The sequence below is a fragment of the Hylobates moloch genome, unplaced genomic scaffold, assembly GCF_009828535.3.
Source record: "Hylobates moloch isolate HMO894 unplaced genomic scaffold, HMol_V3 SCAFFOLD_4, whole genome shotgun sequence".
Lineage (NCBI taxonomy): Eukaryota > Metazoa > Chordata > Mammalia > Primates > Hylobatidae > Hylobates > Hylobates moloch.
The window spans coordinates 163,404,281-163,423,778 of NW_026652279.1; the positions used below are offsets into that span (position 1 = coordinate 163,404,281).

Genomic DNA, 19,498 nt, shown 5'->3' on the forward strand with positions numbered 1-19,498 from the left:
CCAGCCTGGGCGACAGAGTGAGAATCCGTCTCAAAAAAAAAAAAAAAAAAAAAAAAAAGACAAGACTATCCAAGTATGCTAGTAATTCTCAGTTTAGCTGTCATTCAAGTTGCCCTTTTCAAAATGTGTACTAGGAAATTTTGTTTTGGAGTTATCCTAGAAATATTGACAGTCTATTATTTACTATAAAACAATTATGCAACCATTTATGTAAAGTAATATGAGAACTTCTGTACATGACAACACTTAAATTGTTCTCAAAACAGCAGTGTCACATATGTCTCTTTCAAACACCTAAGAATAATCCTCTGTTTAGTTAGACTCATGTAGAACTAAGAGAATATTCACAATAGATTTTAAGATGTGCTGCTACTAACTTACTATAAGGAGAGAGCTTAGAGTTTACATGTTTTAAACTAGGCTTAGAAGTTTTTCCTGAGGATTCAGGTAGGTTGCTTAAATACAGCGAGACTTTCCCTTTACTCAGTATGTATTTGACTACACACACGTGCACATATGCACATGCACAGATGTATTTTTCTTTTGTTGGGTTACTTAGGATTAGGAAAATAATAACACTGATAATAACAATCATAGCAATCATTTGTCATATATAATACTCTTCCATGTCCTATAGAGGAGTTATGGTATTGGTTGATTCATGAATATTATTTTCAGTGATGGCAATAATCTTTCAAGACAGTTATTATTAGCTCCATTTTAAAAATCAAGAGTGTAAAGCTTAAGGAGAGTATAGCATTAACCTGTATCAAAGTACTAGAGATCATGTCTGCTTAGTTTTTAATTCCACATTTTCTCTATTCCCATAGATTTTAGAGAAGTATGATAAACATATTCATAGTATGAGATTATAACTAGTTCTCATGGCCATGCTTTCTGAGTTCAATGAGGATAATTTCAATCACTCATGTGAATACATAAAATAATAAATTATTGATCACAGACACAAAGATAAATTTTGCCATTTTTCTAAAAATAAAGAAATCACTATTTACAGTCTATCTTCATGTTCAGTGCTATTGTAAGAGCTAAAAACAAAAGCAAAAAACCCTCTAAGACAAAAATATTAAGATGCATAGTACTTCATCTCTTGAAACACAATTGTGCAACTTTGAAAATGCCCATCTAGGTAAATTTAGGGTCCATGATTTTAAAGTAGAAATTATACTCCCATTTCCACACACACACACACACACACACACACCATTTGTAGAGTTTGATCTCATATCCCCAAACCAAAAATTTTTATTGACTATTCTAAGTTCACTGAAGCATATTAGAATCCCTCTGCTATATTATTATGATTATAACAAATTATCCCTTGTTTGTATATAAATCCATTATGAGAAGGTGTTGTTGATGATTAGGACACATCTGCCTTTAAAAAAAGCAAGACTATTAGAAATTCTATTATATTCTCTCATGCAAATAACATTCAAAGTTTGGATGTTAAATAGGGGCATTTCCAGGCACAGATCAACTCCTTGAAAATTATTGTAGGAGGCACTTTAAAGGAAAAAAATATGTTTGGCACAGGAAATTGCATTTAACTAAAAGCATTTTTTAAAATGGGCATTAACAAATTAGCCGGGAATGCATCATTCCCATCTTATGCTCTCAAGCACTTAATGCGGATAGACCTACAAATCACATTATCATCACTTTCCATACCTTCATCAAATGTCATAGCAACAGCTGCCCTAGTAGCTCTGAGTATGCCTTAGGCTAAAGGAGACATCTGTTTGCTGACAACTTCAGATCAAATGACAAATGGGAGACAGAAATGTCTGTGCATGGTAAGGTCAGAGGCCTTACCTATTTGTTAGTTTCAGTTGTAATGGGGATTTTCTTCTTTTGATAGACAGGGAAATGACTAACATAATATCAGTTAGTGATAATACTAATTCTTCTTCAATCAAAATTAAGTAGGGTTACAAAAGGAAGATTATTATTGTTTTGTGATGTTTAGTTGACTTTTTTTTTTTTTGGTTTGCGTTGACATTCATCATACTTTAAAAGTAACCATAGATGTTTCTTTTAGCCTGATCAAAATGAAATATTTAACTTAAGGGTTACTTAGTTAAAATATTAGTTTATTTCTTTCAAACTAAGAAAAAAGGCTATTTACATAGTGTATAGTCACTGAATGTGAATGCCCATTTTTTAAGTGAAAATAACCAATGTAAATAGCAAGTAATTCCATATTTTAGTCACTTTTAATCCTTTTTTAAAATCAGGTGAGAGTTTGGTTTCTGTATGAAATCACCTTGAAGAATATTGTGCTATTCTTCCTCATATTGTTTCCACCCAAAATGACAGAGACAGATACTGTGAGAAGGAAAAGTTCTCAATGCTCAAAGACAGATGCCTGAAGCTTTTCCACAGTTTTGATTCTGTTAGGTTTTATCAAGCCTGCTTGAAATGCCATCCTTTCGTGAGAGAGTCTTGGTGATAAAGAAAGACGACATGGATTCCTCATACAGACGTATTTTATCTTTGACAATTCCTGCATTATTTTGTAATATTTTTTGGTTAGTTTATGCTTCATTTTCACATGATTCTATGTTGTTTCTTTTAGTATTATTTTTTCTTAAGTCTAATGTAGTCAATATCATTGAATGATTTACTGGTCCTGTTAAATGATTCATTTTGAAATCTACAAATTCTAATGTGTTTATGTGCAGATTAACTTGTCAATTAGATACACATGTAAATTTAGCTTTTTACTTTTCTTTTTTATTTCAGTGTGTATCTGTTTATCCAGTTCATAAAATTGCTAATGTGCAGGGAAAATGCCTAAGGCAAACAACTTTTTAAAATGCAGGGAAGAAAATTATTCCCTGTATTTCTTCCTTTTTAGCTATTCTCTTATGAACAATTCTTATCTCATTTTTTTCACTTCTTACTCACTTTATTATTTTAAGTTTGTCTTGCTTTATATTTTGTTCAATACATAACAAACTTCTCAGTAATAAGGTAATATTAAATTTTGGAGTTTAGTTCAAAATCAATCTGATGCAAAAATCTTTAATAGATTGATACTCCTTCATTTATTGCCTCATTTGGCATACATTTATTTAGTTTCTATATTTTCGTACTGCAATACTAGGATCTCAGACTAGAAATATGAGTGGGGACTAAGTCTATCCTTCAGAATCTAAAAATCTAAGAATTAAATATTTGAACACTCTACATATATTTTGTGAGAGTGCAATAATATGATAAATATAAAACTGGTCAAAGCAAATTTACTTTAGATGGTTTTAAGAAGGAGTCATTTGTGCTCAACCTTGTTAAAGAATTTCATGTTTATGATTCACCTTACTTTCTTTCACTTTATATATTCTTTTTTAAAAATTACATTAAAGTTTTGAGGTGCTTTTGGTTTTCTTTACCTCTCTTTATCTGGATGTCCTACATTTCTTCAATCGTTTTCCCAACAACAACAAATTAATATATAATTAGGTGCTATATCTAGACACGGTCATTAAAATCCCTAAAATGTGAAGCATGGGATAAAATGTAAAAGGCCAGAGGCTTACTGACTAATTGAAAATATAGTAAAATCCTTAACTTCTTTTATTTGAAAACAAGACTTTCTTAAGTCTAGCTATAATTTACTAGTTTATTTTAAAAGCCACATTGTTATTTTTAGTTTTTTAATGTGTAGTAAACTAAGACATTATAGTTTTTCACGTGAAATGCCTGTTCTCTTCTAGTAGTTAGCTTTTGAATTAAATTTCAGAATTTAACATTTTTTAAATATATTTCCATGTTATTAATTTAAGCACATTATGAAATAATTTAATGAGAAATATGATATGAAGTATCTAAGTTATCAACTCATAAACTTTACAAGATGTATTTAAATAAATTGATGAAATATATTCTTTAGGATATAATATCTAATTACAAGAAGATATGAACTACATTTCAGATAAAAAGATTATACTGTCTCCAAGTTATCCATATATTTAGTAAATTCACAACTAAAATAAATTGTAAATGTAAAACAAATTTCTGATAAAAGATTTAAATATTTCTAAAAGAGAAAAGTTAAAAACAAAGAAATGATGAAGATCATTTTTCTCTCAGATATGGACACTACCATGCAACTACAGTAACTAATGTAGTATGGCAGTTATTCAGTACTATACAAATTTAGGATTAAAAGATGCTTGTATTGTAGAAACAGTTGATTTTCTATGCAAATGATGCATTTTAAAGCAATGCGATAATATTTTGTTTAGTAATTCATGATGGGATGATTGCTCTTTTGAAAGAATTGAAAATAGATCTTACTAGTGCAGAATGTAAGAGCAAAAACTGTGGAGCCAAACTTCCTAAGTTCTGATTCCACATCTTCCAATTACTGGTCAAATTGAGACTTTTATTTATGACAGAAGCTTGTAAAAACATTAATTCATTGACATTCATAGGGCCACAGTTAAGTCTAGACTTTTGGAGCTAAAACATCTCCTGTTTCCAGGTTGATCTATGAGTCCTAAGGCAGGAAGCAAGAAGAATAATGCACGAAATTGAAGCAACATGCTGTCAAGTTGTACCTGAATGAAGCATAATGTGGTTGGTTTCGCAGTGGATGGAGAGACAGTTGAGACCAAGAAGATTTGAAACGGCATACATGAAGTGTTTGATACAATATTCAGTATTCATTCAAACCAAGAATGGCAAAAAGAGACACAGAACAACAATTGAAACAAAATAGTAAAATGGCAGTAAATGATTAGATAGTAAATTCAAACTGCAATATATCAGTAATTGTATTCTTGCAGATGGACTAAATGCCCTAATGAACAGTGTACATTGTCAGACTAAATGAAAACAAGACAAGCAACAACAACCTCTCCACTTAAAAGAGACACATGTTCAATATAAGAAGACAGAGTGTGTTGAATCATAAGAATTGAAAAATTTTAACATACAAATAAAGTGTTATATCTATAATAAATTAAAACAAGTATAATTTAGGGCAAAAGCCATTATTAGCAATATGGGGGTATTTTATAATGGTAATATATCAACTTGACAGGAATATATAACTATATAAATGGCATGTACATAGTAATACAGACTCAAATAATGCACAAAACAAAACGATTGCAAAGAGAAATAGACAAGTCTATATTTATAGTGAGGCATTTTAACACACCAACTCAGTAAATGCTTATCTAATCAAGTTAAAAATCCTAAGATCATCAGACATTTGAATGATACTGTTAAACACTGGAAATAAATGACATAAACAGATTATTTTATCCTACTCAGAGACAGGCAGTTTTCAAGATGATCTGGATCATTTTACAAAATTGACTACATTCTGGTCCCTCCAGAAAATCTTATCCTAGGGGGAAGAAGGAGAGGTAGAGACTTCCTTCTCTGGAATCATTAGTAGCATTTAAATCTCTTCTTTCCATTTTCACGTGGCCCATGTCATCTTTAAACACATCTTCATGACTTTTTCAGGGGTTGTGGTCTACAAAAAATCTTGATACTTTATCTATTTGCAGTGAGAAATAGATATTTGCAAATATTAATTAGAATCAAATGGAAAACATTAAAATAATTCATTAAGCCTATTAATACAAATAGAAATGCTATCCAAATAAAATATATCCATTTGAAACAATCTTTACAACAATGATGTTTGTTAATAAATAGAAGCCCATTGCTAGCTGATTATCTCCTCACAAGGGATTTTCATATCTTCACAAAGATAGAAATGGACATTTTTATTTTTCAGAATCATAATTTAAAAAGTGTAGTTATACATATAGAGATGAGAAATGTAAACTCCCGAAACTTGTATGTTTTTTAAAAACTAAATGAGTATAAGCAAAAGATGGAATGTATTATGATAATATTGTAGATAAACTAAAAAATTACTATATTTTAATCTTCAGTAAATATTTTCAGAGTAGAAATTACTCCAAAATGGCGCACACTACATCTGTACTCTCCTTTTGAGAAGATATTTATTCACTGATTTACCATAGATATTTTCTTTGATTAAAAAAATTAGAAATGCAAAATTTTAGAACAAAAGCAAGAGAGGCATTTTCCTCTCTGTTTTATTTGCACAAGGTCTAAATCTCTAATAGCAGCAAATACTTGATCCCTTCTCTCCCTGTTCTGAGTTACCCATCTCGGTTTGGCATTGAGAAGATGCATATCTGACTTCATATTTTGATTCTGGAGCAAGGTCCTTAAATAGTTAACAATAAATTTGTTATCAAATATCATTGCTTTTTAGTGTAAGTATGTATTTTAAAATTTTACACAAAGAAGTGGTGTTACATATAATCAACTTATTTCTGTGAATACTTTCTATATTATCTTTAATCAAACAAAGCAAGTCTTCCTGTTCTAGTTTAAGATGTCACCTCGCCTTTGCCAATTACAAAAATATCTGTAGTAGCACAAAAACTACAATGCAAATCACTAGCACCCTTCAAAATAGTAAATAAAGTAAAATCAATATCAGATTTCTAGATCATTTTCTTCTAACTATAATGCTTGCAAGGCTGTATTAATACAAAGAAGGAACAGGAACTTCCTCGTAAATCAAGGAGATTGTGCACCCCACTTCCACTCTCAACTTCTGGCTCAGCACAGTAACATTACCTGGGTTTTGGAGCAAACTTAAATTATTCCAAAAACTTTGTAGTTCTTCCACTGTGGCTATTGTTTACTAAGTACAATTTCCAAAACTACAGTCACAATTTCCTAAACGGATGCATGCAGACAAATGCAAACTCATTTACCTAACTTAAAACAAACAATAAAATGAAGGGAAAACACATCATTAGGTAAATAAAGTAGGATTTTTTTTTAAGTTGCAAGATAACATTTTGAGAATAAATCAAAGAAAATAGTAATAGAAATCCAAGAGCATGGAAAAACAAAATAATAGAAATACAAAAATAAAATTTAAAAGGAACATGCCTGGAATACACAATTAAGGAAATAATACAGACAGTAAAATAAAGATACAAACAAGATGAAATGAAATAAGAAAGACATGATTCGATTACTAAAGAATCAGTATAATAGACCCAAATAGAGCTCAAATTGTAGTTCCTCAAAAAAAAAAAAAAAAAAAAAGAGAGAGAGAGAGAGAAAATTGAGATGAAATAATCAAAACTGTAAGTCTAGGAAATTTCTTGAAACTGAAAAATAAAAACATGAGTTTTCTAACTGTTAGGGTCACCTACTTTCCAAACAATGAAGGAAAATTAGAACTGCAGTAAGGGACACTTTTTCAAATTTCGGTTTACCAGGAACTGGAAGATAATCTTAAAGACTTCCAAGGAACTCATTATCGTAACTATCAGTGTCTTAAACTCAATAGGGAAACTAGAGAGGATTGAAGAAATACCTTCAAAAGAAAAGGTATTACTGTAGAGAAAAGAAATTCCCAACCATAGTTCTATATTTAACCAATTCAGTAGGAGCCCAAAATAAAGGCAATTTCATACATGGCACTTTCTCAAAACCATTAGCTTTATTTTTGACATAGTCTCCATAAAAAAAAAATGAAACAGGAAGACAGGAAAGATCCATTTGACAGAGTACAGAGAGGGAAGAAAATACTCATGTGTCTGAAAGTATTCAAAGGGGGAGTGATGGGAGATGAATTAATTTAAAAAATGAGTAAGAGTAAAATAGTTTAAAATTAGACCCTGAGGAACTCCAGGGAAGACAAAGTAACACAAGGAACAAGCAATGTTAGGCACCGCCTAACTTTCCTCAGGGTGATGTGTGCCTCGCCATAATTATGTAAACACTTACATTGTTGAAATGAAATTCGGAGAACTAGTTTGAGTAAAGGGGAGAAGACAGTGTGTTATTCATGTCAGAGTTGGAAATATGTGATAGGTTGAAATTCTCAATTTCCTAATTGGAAATCATTAACTCATACCGAAACCTGAAAATTAAAGAACTAACAGCACAATTGATGTTGAGATATGGAATTTGGTACCTGAGGAAAGATAAGAAAATTATTAAAAGCAATTTCTTCTGGGTGGTGCTACAAGATGGAAGAAGAAAGGACAGAACGCTCTCCATAATCAGGTAGACACTTTGGCTTTTTAAGGGGTATGCCTATATGCCTTTAAAAAACAACTCAATTTAAAAGAAAATTGAGACGCTAACAGCAAATTTAAAGAAAATTTAGTAAAATATTCAATTGTATAAAGATACACAAAATATTTGTTTTCTACATGATAGCACAGATGAATTAAAGGATGGGGATAAAACTCTTCTCAATAACACCAAAATTAAAATAAAACATAATTCATATATTTAGAAATATCATTACAGAAATATGTTGAACTTGTATTAACAGCCTCACCTCAAAGGTAGTATGGAGAATTATGTAAACTTAATTTGGAAATACAAAAAAAAATTGAGAATGTGTAGTGTTGTTCTTTAATTCTAACTGTAATGGCTGAATAATATTTTGATCATGATTGTGATACTATAGCTTTCATCGCTAGAGAGAAATCATACACATACCACACAAAAATAAGAAACTGAAAATAATTTTAACAGCGAACCACAATTATAAGAGTGAACACTTATAACTGGAAACATAATAGATTTTTTTTCAGTTAACACTGCCTTATATTTGATCAATTCTGTAATTTTTTGTGTAAGATATTGTAAATTATGGTAAAATTAAACCAGTTTTTATTACAGCAATTTGTTCTGATCTGCTCTTTTTTCCATTGTGTTGATATCAACTATGCAATTAGAGATAAGCTTAAGACAGTTTTTATTTCTCTTTCATAAATTAAAAAATTACCCTAGTAATAAGCAAGAGTACATCTTTAATACAAGCCAGTAGGAAAGAATGCTGGAAGTTTTAGCTAAAGAAATAATTTAAAATACAGTTGTCATCAAAATGCCATTGCCTCAGTTTGATTCATAGTCTCTTATTGATTTGAAAAAACTGTTTATTTTTTCATTTGTTTTCCTCTTGGGGATTCTAGGTGAATATTCATAATTTTTACAGTCAATGGCCAGAAAAATTATGACATTTCTTTGTGTGAGGTGGAAGTATAAGCTATTTACTGATTTGTTGCTTCTTACCTCTGCATTCATTTCTTAATATGTGGATTGCTTGATCCATTTGAAATTGCTTTCCATATATATGATTTCTATTACCCAGCATAATGTGGCCATCACAAAATGTCATTTCAGATGATAGAGTCATGAGTTGGTTACTGAAATAAATATACGTGCACTTATGAAGGACATAAATAATGGATTTTACAATATAAATTTGAATGCTAGCAGTAGAATCCTCAGACATTTTTATTTGTAGCCTTTCTTTTATTGTGTTCTAGAAGGTAAATATATCAAACAATGTTTAGCACACTACAGATATCAGTCTTAAAATATCATCTAAATTGAGCCATTCTAACATCAAACAAATCACATAACAAAATGGATCATTTTTCAAATATGCTTTACTGTTTCTCCTTCCCTGGCCATTTGGTTTGATATATTTTGACAGTTATCAATTAGCTACTGTATATAAGGCATCGTATTAAGGACTATATGGGGTATCCATGGGTCAACTCGGCCCAGTCTGTGGCTTCTAATAGCTAATAGCACAGTAAGTAACACCTATGAATACAAACATAACCACAATAAGAAAGGTTTAGGTTAAGTGTGGTGAAGAACTACAAAATACAATGAGAAAGCAGTAAAAAGATCAGTTCATATCAGAGGATATGGGTAAGCTTTTACAGTTATGGTTGGGGCTGGAGTCTTTCAAAATTTGTAAGATGTTATAAAAATTTGGAGTTGGTGATACCAGATGGTCAAGCAGATGGAAAGTAAAAAACTAGTCATGGAGATTGGTATTTTTTGGAGAGTTATAAGAAAATAAAGTGTCTGATGCAGTGGCCACTAGCCACACATGGATATCGAGCACTTGAAATACAGGATGGGTGCCATGCTGAAATGATACTACTCAGAATATAATAAGGTATATAAAATACAGAAAATTTAAAAGTGCGTATATGTGAATTCTGGGACTGCCACTTAAGAGCACTATGGACTTCATAACTCATTTAACCTGTATAAACTTGATTTATTTCTTCCATAGAATGGGGATAATTATCCCAACGTGAAATAGTTGGTGAAAGAATGACATACTTTTATTCTTTTTCACTTGTAAAATAGACTGCATGTGAAGTATTGAACATAGTAATAGGACCACGGAAAACATTCAATCAACAGAAGCTAGTATTGTAATCACTTTAAAGGTAAGTGACTTGCCCAAGGCCAGAGCTAATGAATTGACAAAGCAAAGAAACTCTAATGGCGGTCATCATTTGGACCTCAGGTACATTCTTTTAGGCAGATCACCTCCTGAATTTTCTCAGTATGTCCAATAGTTTCTGAAATACTGAAACATTGGCCTTGCCTATTCCATACTTTTTTCCTTTCTTTTTTTTTTTTTATTTTTTGAGATGGATTCTCATTCACTCTGCCTCCCAGGCTGGAGTGCAGTGGAGTGATCTTGGCTCATTGCAACCTTCAATTCCCGGGTTCAAGCAATTCTCCTGCCTCAGTTTCCCAAGTAGCTGAGATTACAGGCATGGACCACCACGCCTGAATAATTATTTTTTTATTTTGTATTTATTTATTTATTTTTGTGGAGACGGGGTTTCACCGTGTTGATGAGGCTGGTCCCGAACTCCTAACCTCAAGTAATCCTCCTGCCTCAGTCTCCCAAACTGCTGGGATTACAGGCGTGAGTCACCACCCTGCGCCTGGCCCATTTCCATACTTTAATCTGTCCTTTCTCAGGTACATCACCTAGATGCCTGATTTCATAATGGTAATATCTCAGTGTTAAGAACTGGTTAAAATTTGGGTGGGGTGGAGGGGGAGGAAATGCAGTCTTTCACATACAAGACTTCTGGACCCTTCTACTCTGAAATTGTTTTATCATAAACGGACATTGCTGCTAAGAATGAGACATGATAATTAGATTTCTTATGGTTAAAAAAAGTAAAAAATACTGCCTATGGCCTTCATGAACAATGTGTGTAAACCTATAGAAGTCCTCATGCAAAAGATTTATGGCAACCCACTTTTAGCACCTAGTTTAGAAAAGTATGTATTTTACAAGCTATTGCTTCCATTTATATCCTACATTAAATGACCTTTAGTACAATATATCAAGATTTATGCATGTACGTATATATTGAAATGATAAAGTTATTTTTATACTTTTCAATTAAAATTCTACATTTTAATAAAATTGTGTCATAACTGTGGAGGTGACAGAGGGAAGTTCTGCATACCTATCAACCATTAGATCATTTGCCCTATTTTCATTTTCAATATTTTTTCCACAATAAATGTTTTAGTAGCAATGCCTGTCTTATTTGGGATATAATGTGCAACCAATACCAAAGATGGTTGACTATTCCTAGACAGTTTTAGTTTATCAATATGGTATAATTAAACCTCATTTCCCCAAATCAAATATTAATATTGTAGATGGTTTTTATTCAATAGCCTTTTTTTTTCCTTCTTGAGTGATACACTTCTTCGAAAGTAACCTCTAAGTACCTATAATGAGGGAGACACGTTGAGCTGCAAAGATTATGTAACTATTGAATGGAAGTGATAATATGCTCTTAATAATCCCATTAATCGAGGCAAAGTATACTAAGCCTGAAACTATTCATCTAAAATGATCGCAGGCTAAGGATGCAGGATTCCTTCTAGCCTGGCAGATGCATTCTCTTTCTACTAGCGAGCAGGTAAATTGAGTTGCACAGGGCCAACCATGGGAAGTGGGATCTGATGCTTCCATTTCTCCCCAGAAGCCTGCGTGCATTATTTCAGAAATCTGCCTCTGGATGTCATGATTGAAGGAGAGCTGCTGTGCGCTGTTTACTGGAGGTTTGAACTCTGGCTAATAAACTCTTCCTAGCTGACAATGCTATTCTCATTTGCCCTGTCATGAGGTAGCTGTAAGAAAATTTTAAAGTGCCTCAAGCAAGCAGGTAGCAAGTGGCTGCTCAAGATTAATTTCCATTGGCAAGCCCTCTGCTGCAGCGTGAGTCTGAATACCAATAATGCAGGATTAAAGAACAAAAGCAAGCAAAGAAAAGCTCATCCCAGAGGTGAAAGAAAGGTGAATTGTGCAAATACGGACATCGAAGGTATTCAAACAGACACATATTGTTTCCATGTTGTGAGACCTTAAAGCACTCTCAGAAACTCCAAGAAAGCTGTTGATTGGTCAGATTTCTCACCTTTGTCCCCTCAAAACAAGACTGTCCTGAACTTATAGGAAATATACTCAAAAGTAGTATGATTTAATAAAGTCTTGCAAATACCTGCCTCATTTACAGATAATCAATGGAATTCCAAAGGATTTGATGTGTTTTAAGCCCTAAAAATGCAAATATACAGGAAAGGGCTAGCACTAAACAGAACTGGCGTGTACGCCTCAGTGCAGTTGTATATCTCAGTGTCTCCTGAAGCCAGGGCCTTAGAGGATTGTGGAAATAGCAGGTACCCTGACAGCAGGGACTGGAAGCCACAGGGAAAGCAAAGAGCAGAATCCATACTTACACCTCAAGATGAGCGGAACAGAACATAACCATTTTGCTATGAGCTCATCTCCACCTTCTTCACCAAACTGCATCCCTGTTACTTCTCCACTAACCTCAGGACATACCAATTCTTCTAAAATGCTTAGCTCTGTCAAGCTTCTGTGTCTCTCCAAATAATGCTGTTTTCCTTCCATACATTTCTTCCTTCTCCACCATATTTGACTTGACTAACTAATATCTAGCAGAGATGTCAACCTGTTCTAGTCAGTTTTTGCTGCTGTAACAGAATACCACAGACTGGGTCATTAATAAAGAAAAAGAATTCATTTCTCATAGTTGTGGAGGCTAGAAAGTACGAGATGAAGGCACCAGCAAATCTGGTGTGTGGTAGGGGTTGCCCTCTGCTTCCAAGATGGCGCTTTGATGTCGCATTTTCAAGATGGGAGGAACGCTGTGTCCTTGCATGGCAGGAAAGAGTGGAAGAGAACAAGCCACTCCTTCAAGAATTTTTTATAGCAGCATTAATTTATTCATGAGGGTGGAGCCCTTATGATCTCACTGCCATTGGTCCCCACCTCCCAACACTTGCACTGGGGATTAAGTTTCTAACACATGAATTTTAGGGAACGCATTCAGACTGTAGCACAACCCCTCCACGAAAACCTTTCTGACCTCTGCTACCACTGACCTCAGACTAGGCTTGGTATCTGTCCTTGCTTCCCAGCATCAGGTACATATCACCATTATAGAATTGACCACTATGTCAGAAATGTCCTTCTTCACATGGCTGTGTCTGCTAAGACACTGCCTCCTCCTAAAGATTAAACACTCATGTTCAAAATTCTTTCTTCATGTCAGAGCACAGAACCACAGATACAGTAGATGTTCAGAAAACACGTAGTGAAAAGAAAAACTTCAATGCTGAAAATGCTCTTTCCTAGTAACCTCTAATCATGCATTTGAATAAAATCAACATGTATATAGATATATACACACATATATACATATATATATATGTTGAACATTTACCAGTTTAAACAGTATATTAGTTTCTAAGCATTGTTCTTAACAAAATGGTAACACGTGTTTTCTGTCAAGTAAAGACTACGAATGAAATGGTTGATCTTGGAATGATGTACATATGTAGAGAACAAATAAACATGTGTACCCCGACATCCAAAACAATCACAAAATAGCTCTTTGCTTAGGAATATATGAATCGCACGATGTCAGTCCTTAAATGGCACTGCATTGGCAGGGAAATGTCATGACACACACATTGTGTAATGAAGGAAAAAAGCCATGAGCTCAAGTTTAGGTCTCTGATTTTAGTTCTTCACAAATCTACTCACCTTCTGTTTCTAATTTGCTTTAGCTCGTCTCTTTATTCAGTTTTCATTTGAGCTACTCTTTTCTGAATACTGATCCATATGGTGCTGCCTCTAAGAAAGCCTCGGTAACTTGGAGCAGCCAAGTGGCTTCCCTCCCAGACTCTGTAGTCCACTCAATGGCTTGTGCATTCTCACCAGATGCCGACGCTTAGCTTTAAGAGGGTTGCTGAGAGGCATATTCGTCAACTATAGCCTGATGCAACAACTGGCCATCTGTCTTGCCATTGCTCTAAGAGGCTAGAGATTCAGTTTCCAGACATTTCAGATTCACAACATGCACTTTCAATAAATGTTCCAAAGATGTTTAGATTAACAACGTTCTGCCAAATGATGTTTACTAAAGTTATTTTGAGATTTAGTGACAAAATCACAAAACAAAAGAAAAAACATTGATGCTGTCATTCATGCATACATGTAGCAAATTTATGAGTTCTTCATATGGACAGCACACAATATATGTTTACAAATATGGACACAAAATCAGCATACATGTGACTACTACTGGCTATCTGGTTCGATATAGAAGGTTTTGGTGTAAAACAATATTTTTCCACTTGTGTGTAAGAATTTTTTAAAGTTACAAGATACGGCCTTAGACATATTTTGAAAGAAGCAGTGTGTGTATTGTTTGAAAACACATTAAAATATAAACTAACTGTAAAGGTGCAGGGGACCACCATGGTACATGTATGCCTATGTGGCAAACCTGCACTTTCTGCCCACGTATTCCAGAACTTAAGGTGAAATAATAATAATAATAAAATCACATTTAATGAAGCACTGCAATTCTTCTAGTCAGAAGTTTGAAATAGACAGAATCATGGTTTGAAATGACTAAGATTGTGAAAATGGGCATAGAACTTATCTCTATCAGGTGTTTCTATGCAAATAAGACTTAAGTACCATTTTGCTCACTTTATGGATGAGAAAATTGAAGTATATAATTAGAAAGTCACCTGACTAAAGTTATAAACTTATCAAAGAAGTAATAGGCTCTGAAATAGAACTGACATAAAACCCAAAGTTCTTTTTTTTAAAGAAAAAAAGGCTTTATTTAGAATATTTGATATCCAGTCAACTGCAAATATTTAAAGTGTAAAATTTGATGTTTTGATATTAGTAATCATTTGTAAAACCATGACCAAAATTAGGAGTGGACTGATTGCTCCCCAAACTTTGTCATAATCCTTTTAACTGTTTTGTCCCACTCTGTCACTACCACACCTCATCTCCAGGCAACCACTCAACTACATTCTGCCCCTAAACTCTAATGCGAGTTTCCTAAGATTTAATATAAATGGACTCATACATCAATTGCACTTTCCTGCCTCACGTATTTCACTGGCATTCTTAATTTGAGAATCATCCATGCTGTAGTATGTATGAATTGTTTATTCTTTTTATATTGCTGTGTAATGTTCTATCGTATAGCTATACCAAGTTTGTTTACTTATTCACCCTCCTGATGGACATTTGAGTGATTTACAGTTTTTGGCTATTACAAATAAAGGTTTTGTAAACATGCGTTTATTTGGATTTGTGCAGACATATTCTTATTTTTGTCTTCCCAAATTATCTAGGGGTGGAGTTGATATAATGGTAGGCAAATGTTTACATTTTCAAAAACTGCCAAACTCTTCCAAAGTGATTGTATCATTTCACATTTTTTTCAGCTCTATGTGAGTGTTCCTGTTCCTTGAAATTCTCACCAACACTTAGAATGGCCAATTTTTAAAGGTTAGTCTTTATAGGAGGTGTCTATTTGTATTATGCTGCAGTTATAATTTGCATTTTCCTAATATCCAATAGTGCTAAGAATCTTTCCATGTGCTTATCTGCCATCATTATTTTTTCTCTGAAATAACTATGCAAACTTTTGCTCACTTATTTTAATATTATTGAATTTTAAAAATGCTTTATATAACATGGATGTAAGTCATTTTCAAATATGTGATTTGCAACCTGCTATAGTGGCTTCTCACAAATTTTTATATGTTGTGTTATCATTTTGATTAAGCTCCAAATTCTTTAAAATTTCTTTATTGTTCCATGGGCTATTTAGAAGTGTGTTATTTACGGAGATTTTCAAGGGATCTTTCTGTTTGATCATAATTTAATTCCATTGTGGTTGGAAACATGCTTTGTATGACTTGAAACTTTTTAAACATTTGGTGTGCCTTAGTAAATGTTCCATGTACAATAAAAATTGTATATTTTCTACTGTCGTTTGATAAGATTGTTCTAAAATATCACTTTGGTGAAATTGGTTGATCATCTTATTCAAACCTTCCATATCCCTATTGATTTTCTGTCATTCTCTAAATTATTTAGAGTGGGATATGAAAATATTTAACTATAATTGCAGATTTGTTTCTGCCTCCTGGCAGTTCCATCCATTTATACTTTATATATTTTGAAGTTCTGTTATTAGATGTGTAAAGTTTTAAAACTGTTATGTCCTCTTGATTAATTGTGACCTTTATCATTATAAAATGACTTGCTTTACCATGATGATATTTTTCATTCATTCTCAAAACTGTTTTATGTGATATTAACATAGCCACCCCCGTTTTCTTTTGACCAGTGCTAGCGTCATATATCTTTTTGCTTTTGCTTACTTTTCAGCTATTTTTCCATTCATGTTAAAAGTGACTTTCTCATAGGAAGCTTCCAGTAGGGTCATAATTTGCTTCCAATCCAATAATTTCTTGCTTTTGCTAACGGTATTTAGACAATTATCATGTAATATGATCATCAATATGGTTCACCTTTGGTACATCATTTGTTCTCTATGTGTCTGTCTTCTTTTTTTTCCTTTCTTTTTTTCTGCCTTATTTTAAACTATTTCTTATGATGCAATTTTATGTCCTTTATTGGATTTTAGCTATACCTCTTTGTTTTGTGATTTTACTGGCTGTTTTAGGGTTTACAGTGCACATTTTTAAGCTATCACAACTTACCTTCAGGTGATATGCCACTTCATGTTTAGCACACGTTTGTTCGTCTCTAGAATATCCATGTCTCTTCTCCTGAAATGTGTACTATTATAGTTACACATTTTCTTCTATCTATTTCATAAATGCCACATTACCTTGCAATTACTTTTGTTAATATAGTAAACTTCCTTGTAAAGAAATTTAAATTTCAAAAAATCTTAGGTATTTACCCAAGTAGCTATTCCCTTGGTCCCTGATGAGGTTGAGATGACTGAATCATCGGCCTCAAGGAAAATATTTAAGGGTATAGCAGGAAAACGCAAAGATGAATAATATTTAATGTCATATTTAATATTAAAATTAATGCAAAACATCCATGATGAACCCAATGTCAACCCTTAAAATAAAATTGGGATGTGACCGTGCATGGCCAGGGCCCTGAGACTCAGGCTGTGGGGAGGCACAACAAACAAACACAGCTCTCACTTGCAACTCTGCAGACAATGCTTGCTCTGTCATTTGGGAAGATGGCAAGTTGTTTCTGCTATTTACAGCGGCAATTCATAGCATGGACTGGTAAAAGAAAAGGTTTAATTCTTAATGAATACATTATGTATGTATGTTATTTAAACTATACTTAAGAGAACTTTAATTCAAATTTCATGCATTAATTTTTTTAAATTTATCATTCATGAGATTTAATAAAATATCAAATTTTTCTGAAAAAATATTTTTAAACAGCAAAATAAGCTTATCAGGAATATGCATGCTTATTGACCTAAGACTGTCATAAATAGTTGGCTGTTATTCACTTCTTTATATTTAAAAACGTATTTTTCACTTTTTTTTTAACCAAATATGCCTGGAAACACAGTGCATACTTTCATGTCATTTTTAATGACAGATTTTATAGTTTAATGTAAATTTTACATATGCCTACTTTTTATGTATTATAATTTATATGAAATAAGTTAATTGATATAAATTAATTAAATATTTATTGTATGGTATTTTTACATTAATTAAATATGCATCGTTAAAGTGTATATATTTTAACTGAAGTTTGCAGACAAAAATAACATCTAGAAAGCCAAGTAGTTCAATGTTTGTAGAAAGAAGGAACATGGGTATAAAAATGCATCTGAATTATAGAGATAACGAAAATGCTTGGCCAGAAAATCACAGTATCTCATCATTTTGATGAAACTGATCTTAACATAAATGAGTCTCTAGGATTGATGTTATTAAAACAAAATAATCAAATTCAGAGTTAACTAAATAATTTTGAGTTCCAATAAAAAAATCAATAAAGTAGAAATTAGAAATTTTAGAAAACATTAAATACGTAGGTGATCAATAAAATAAGAAGATGCAGTTTCAAATGTTAGTACTACACTAACATGGCCACCAATTGCTTGTTTAAAATTAAACATTGTAATAGAACATGGGCATATACAAGAAGAAGATAACAATTTCATAAAAAATTTTCATATAAAATCTGAATATTTTTAAAAGACGGTTCAGAAAAATGATCTGATCTTGAGTTGATTCATGGGAACAGGCTTATTTATTCCACAGAAGGCTTGTCTTTATTTGTTTTCTGTAAACACTTTCTTGCCTACATAAAACAGAATAAAATACTCACAAATAAAAAAAGGACATTTTAAATGTTGGAAAAAATTTAAAGAGATTTGTGTCTATACAAATTCATAATTCATTTTCATACTTTTATAAAATGTTTTTAGAAACATTCAAACTGATTGTTTAATAATGCTTTGCAGAAAGTAATAAAATTAGAAATACAGAAATGACAGAATATTCTGTGAAATTTTAAATACTATGTGCACAAAATAACATATCATTTACAGCAAATAGACTACACAGCTTCAGGTAACATGTCTCTATTGATAGTTTGAATTATGTGGGGAAAGTTAATAAAAGTCTACAAAGAAAAAAATGACTACATATAAAGTTGCATGATTAATAAAACGCCATCACTTTCCTTGAAATAAATGAGAAAGTAACTTTGAAAGCACATTTGACAAATGTAAAGTGTTAGCAAGAGACAAATATATTACCCGAATTAGAAAATAAATAAAAATTAAAAATAAATTGGAAAATTTCAAATTACCAGATTTAAGAGTATCAAATTACCAGATCTAAGAGTATTAAATATTAGGGAGAAATCACAAATGAAATAGAAATTATAAGGATTATACATACCCTAAGTTCACAATGGATACATGGAGAAATGAAAAAAAAAATGTTTTTTAAGATTTGGAATTTTTAACAAAGGAATTGTTATTTTATGCGAATACCTCTCAAAAAGTCAGTCGTTGCCTTGATTTTTAAGTAGTCTTACTACTTAATTAGAAATTTTTTTTTTATTATTATACTTTAGGTTTTAGGGTACATGTGCACAATGTGCAGGTTTGTTACATATGTATCCATGTGCCATGTTGATTTCCTGCACCCATTAACTCGTCATTTAGCATTAGGTATATCTCCTAATGCTGTCCCTCCCCCCTCCCCCCACCCCACT

The 19,498-nt window shown here is 32.4% G+C and overlaps 1 protein-coding gene across 1 annotated transcript in view; it reads left to right on the forward strand.

The window, feature by feature from the left end:
* TPP2 (tripeptidyl peptidase 2) overlaps window positions 1-19,498 on the forward strand; it is an 84,882-nt gene that overhangs the window by 5,191 nt on the left and 60,193 nt on the right. The window lies entirely within an intron of this gene.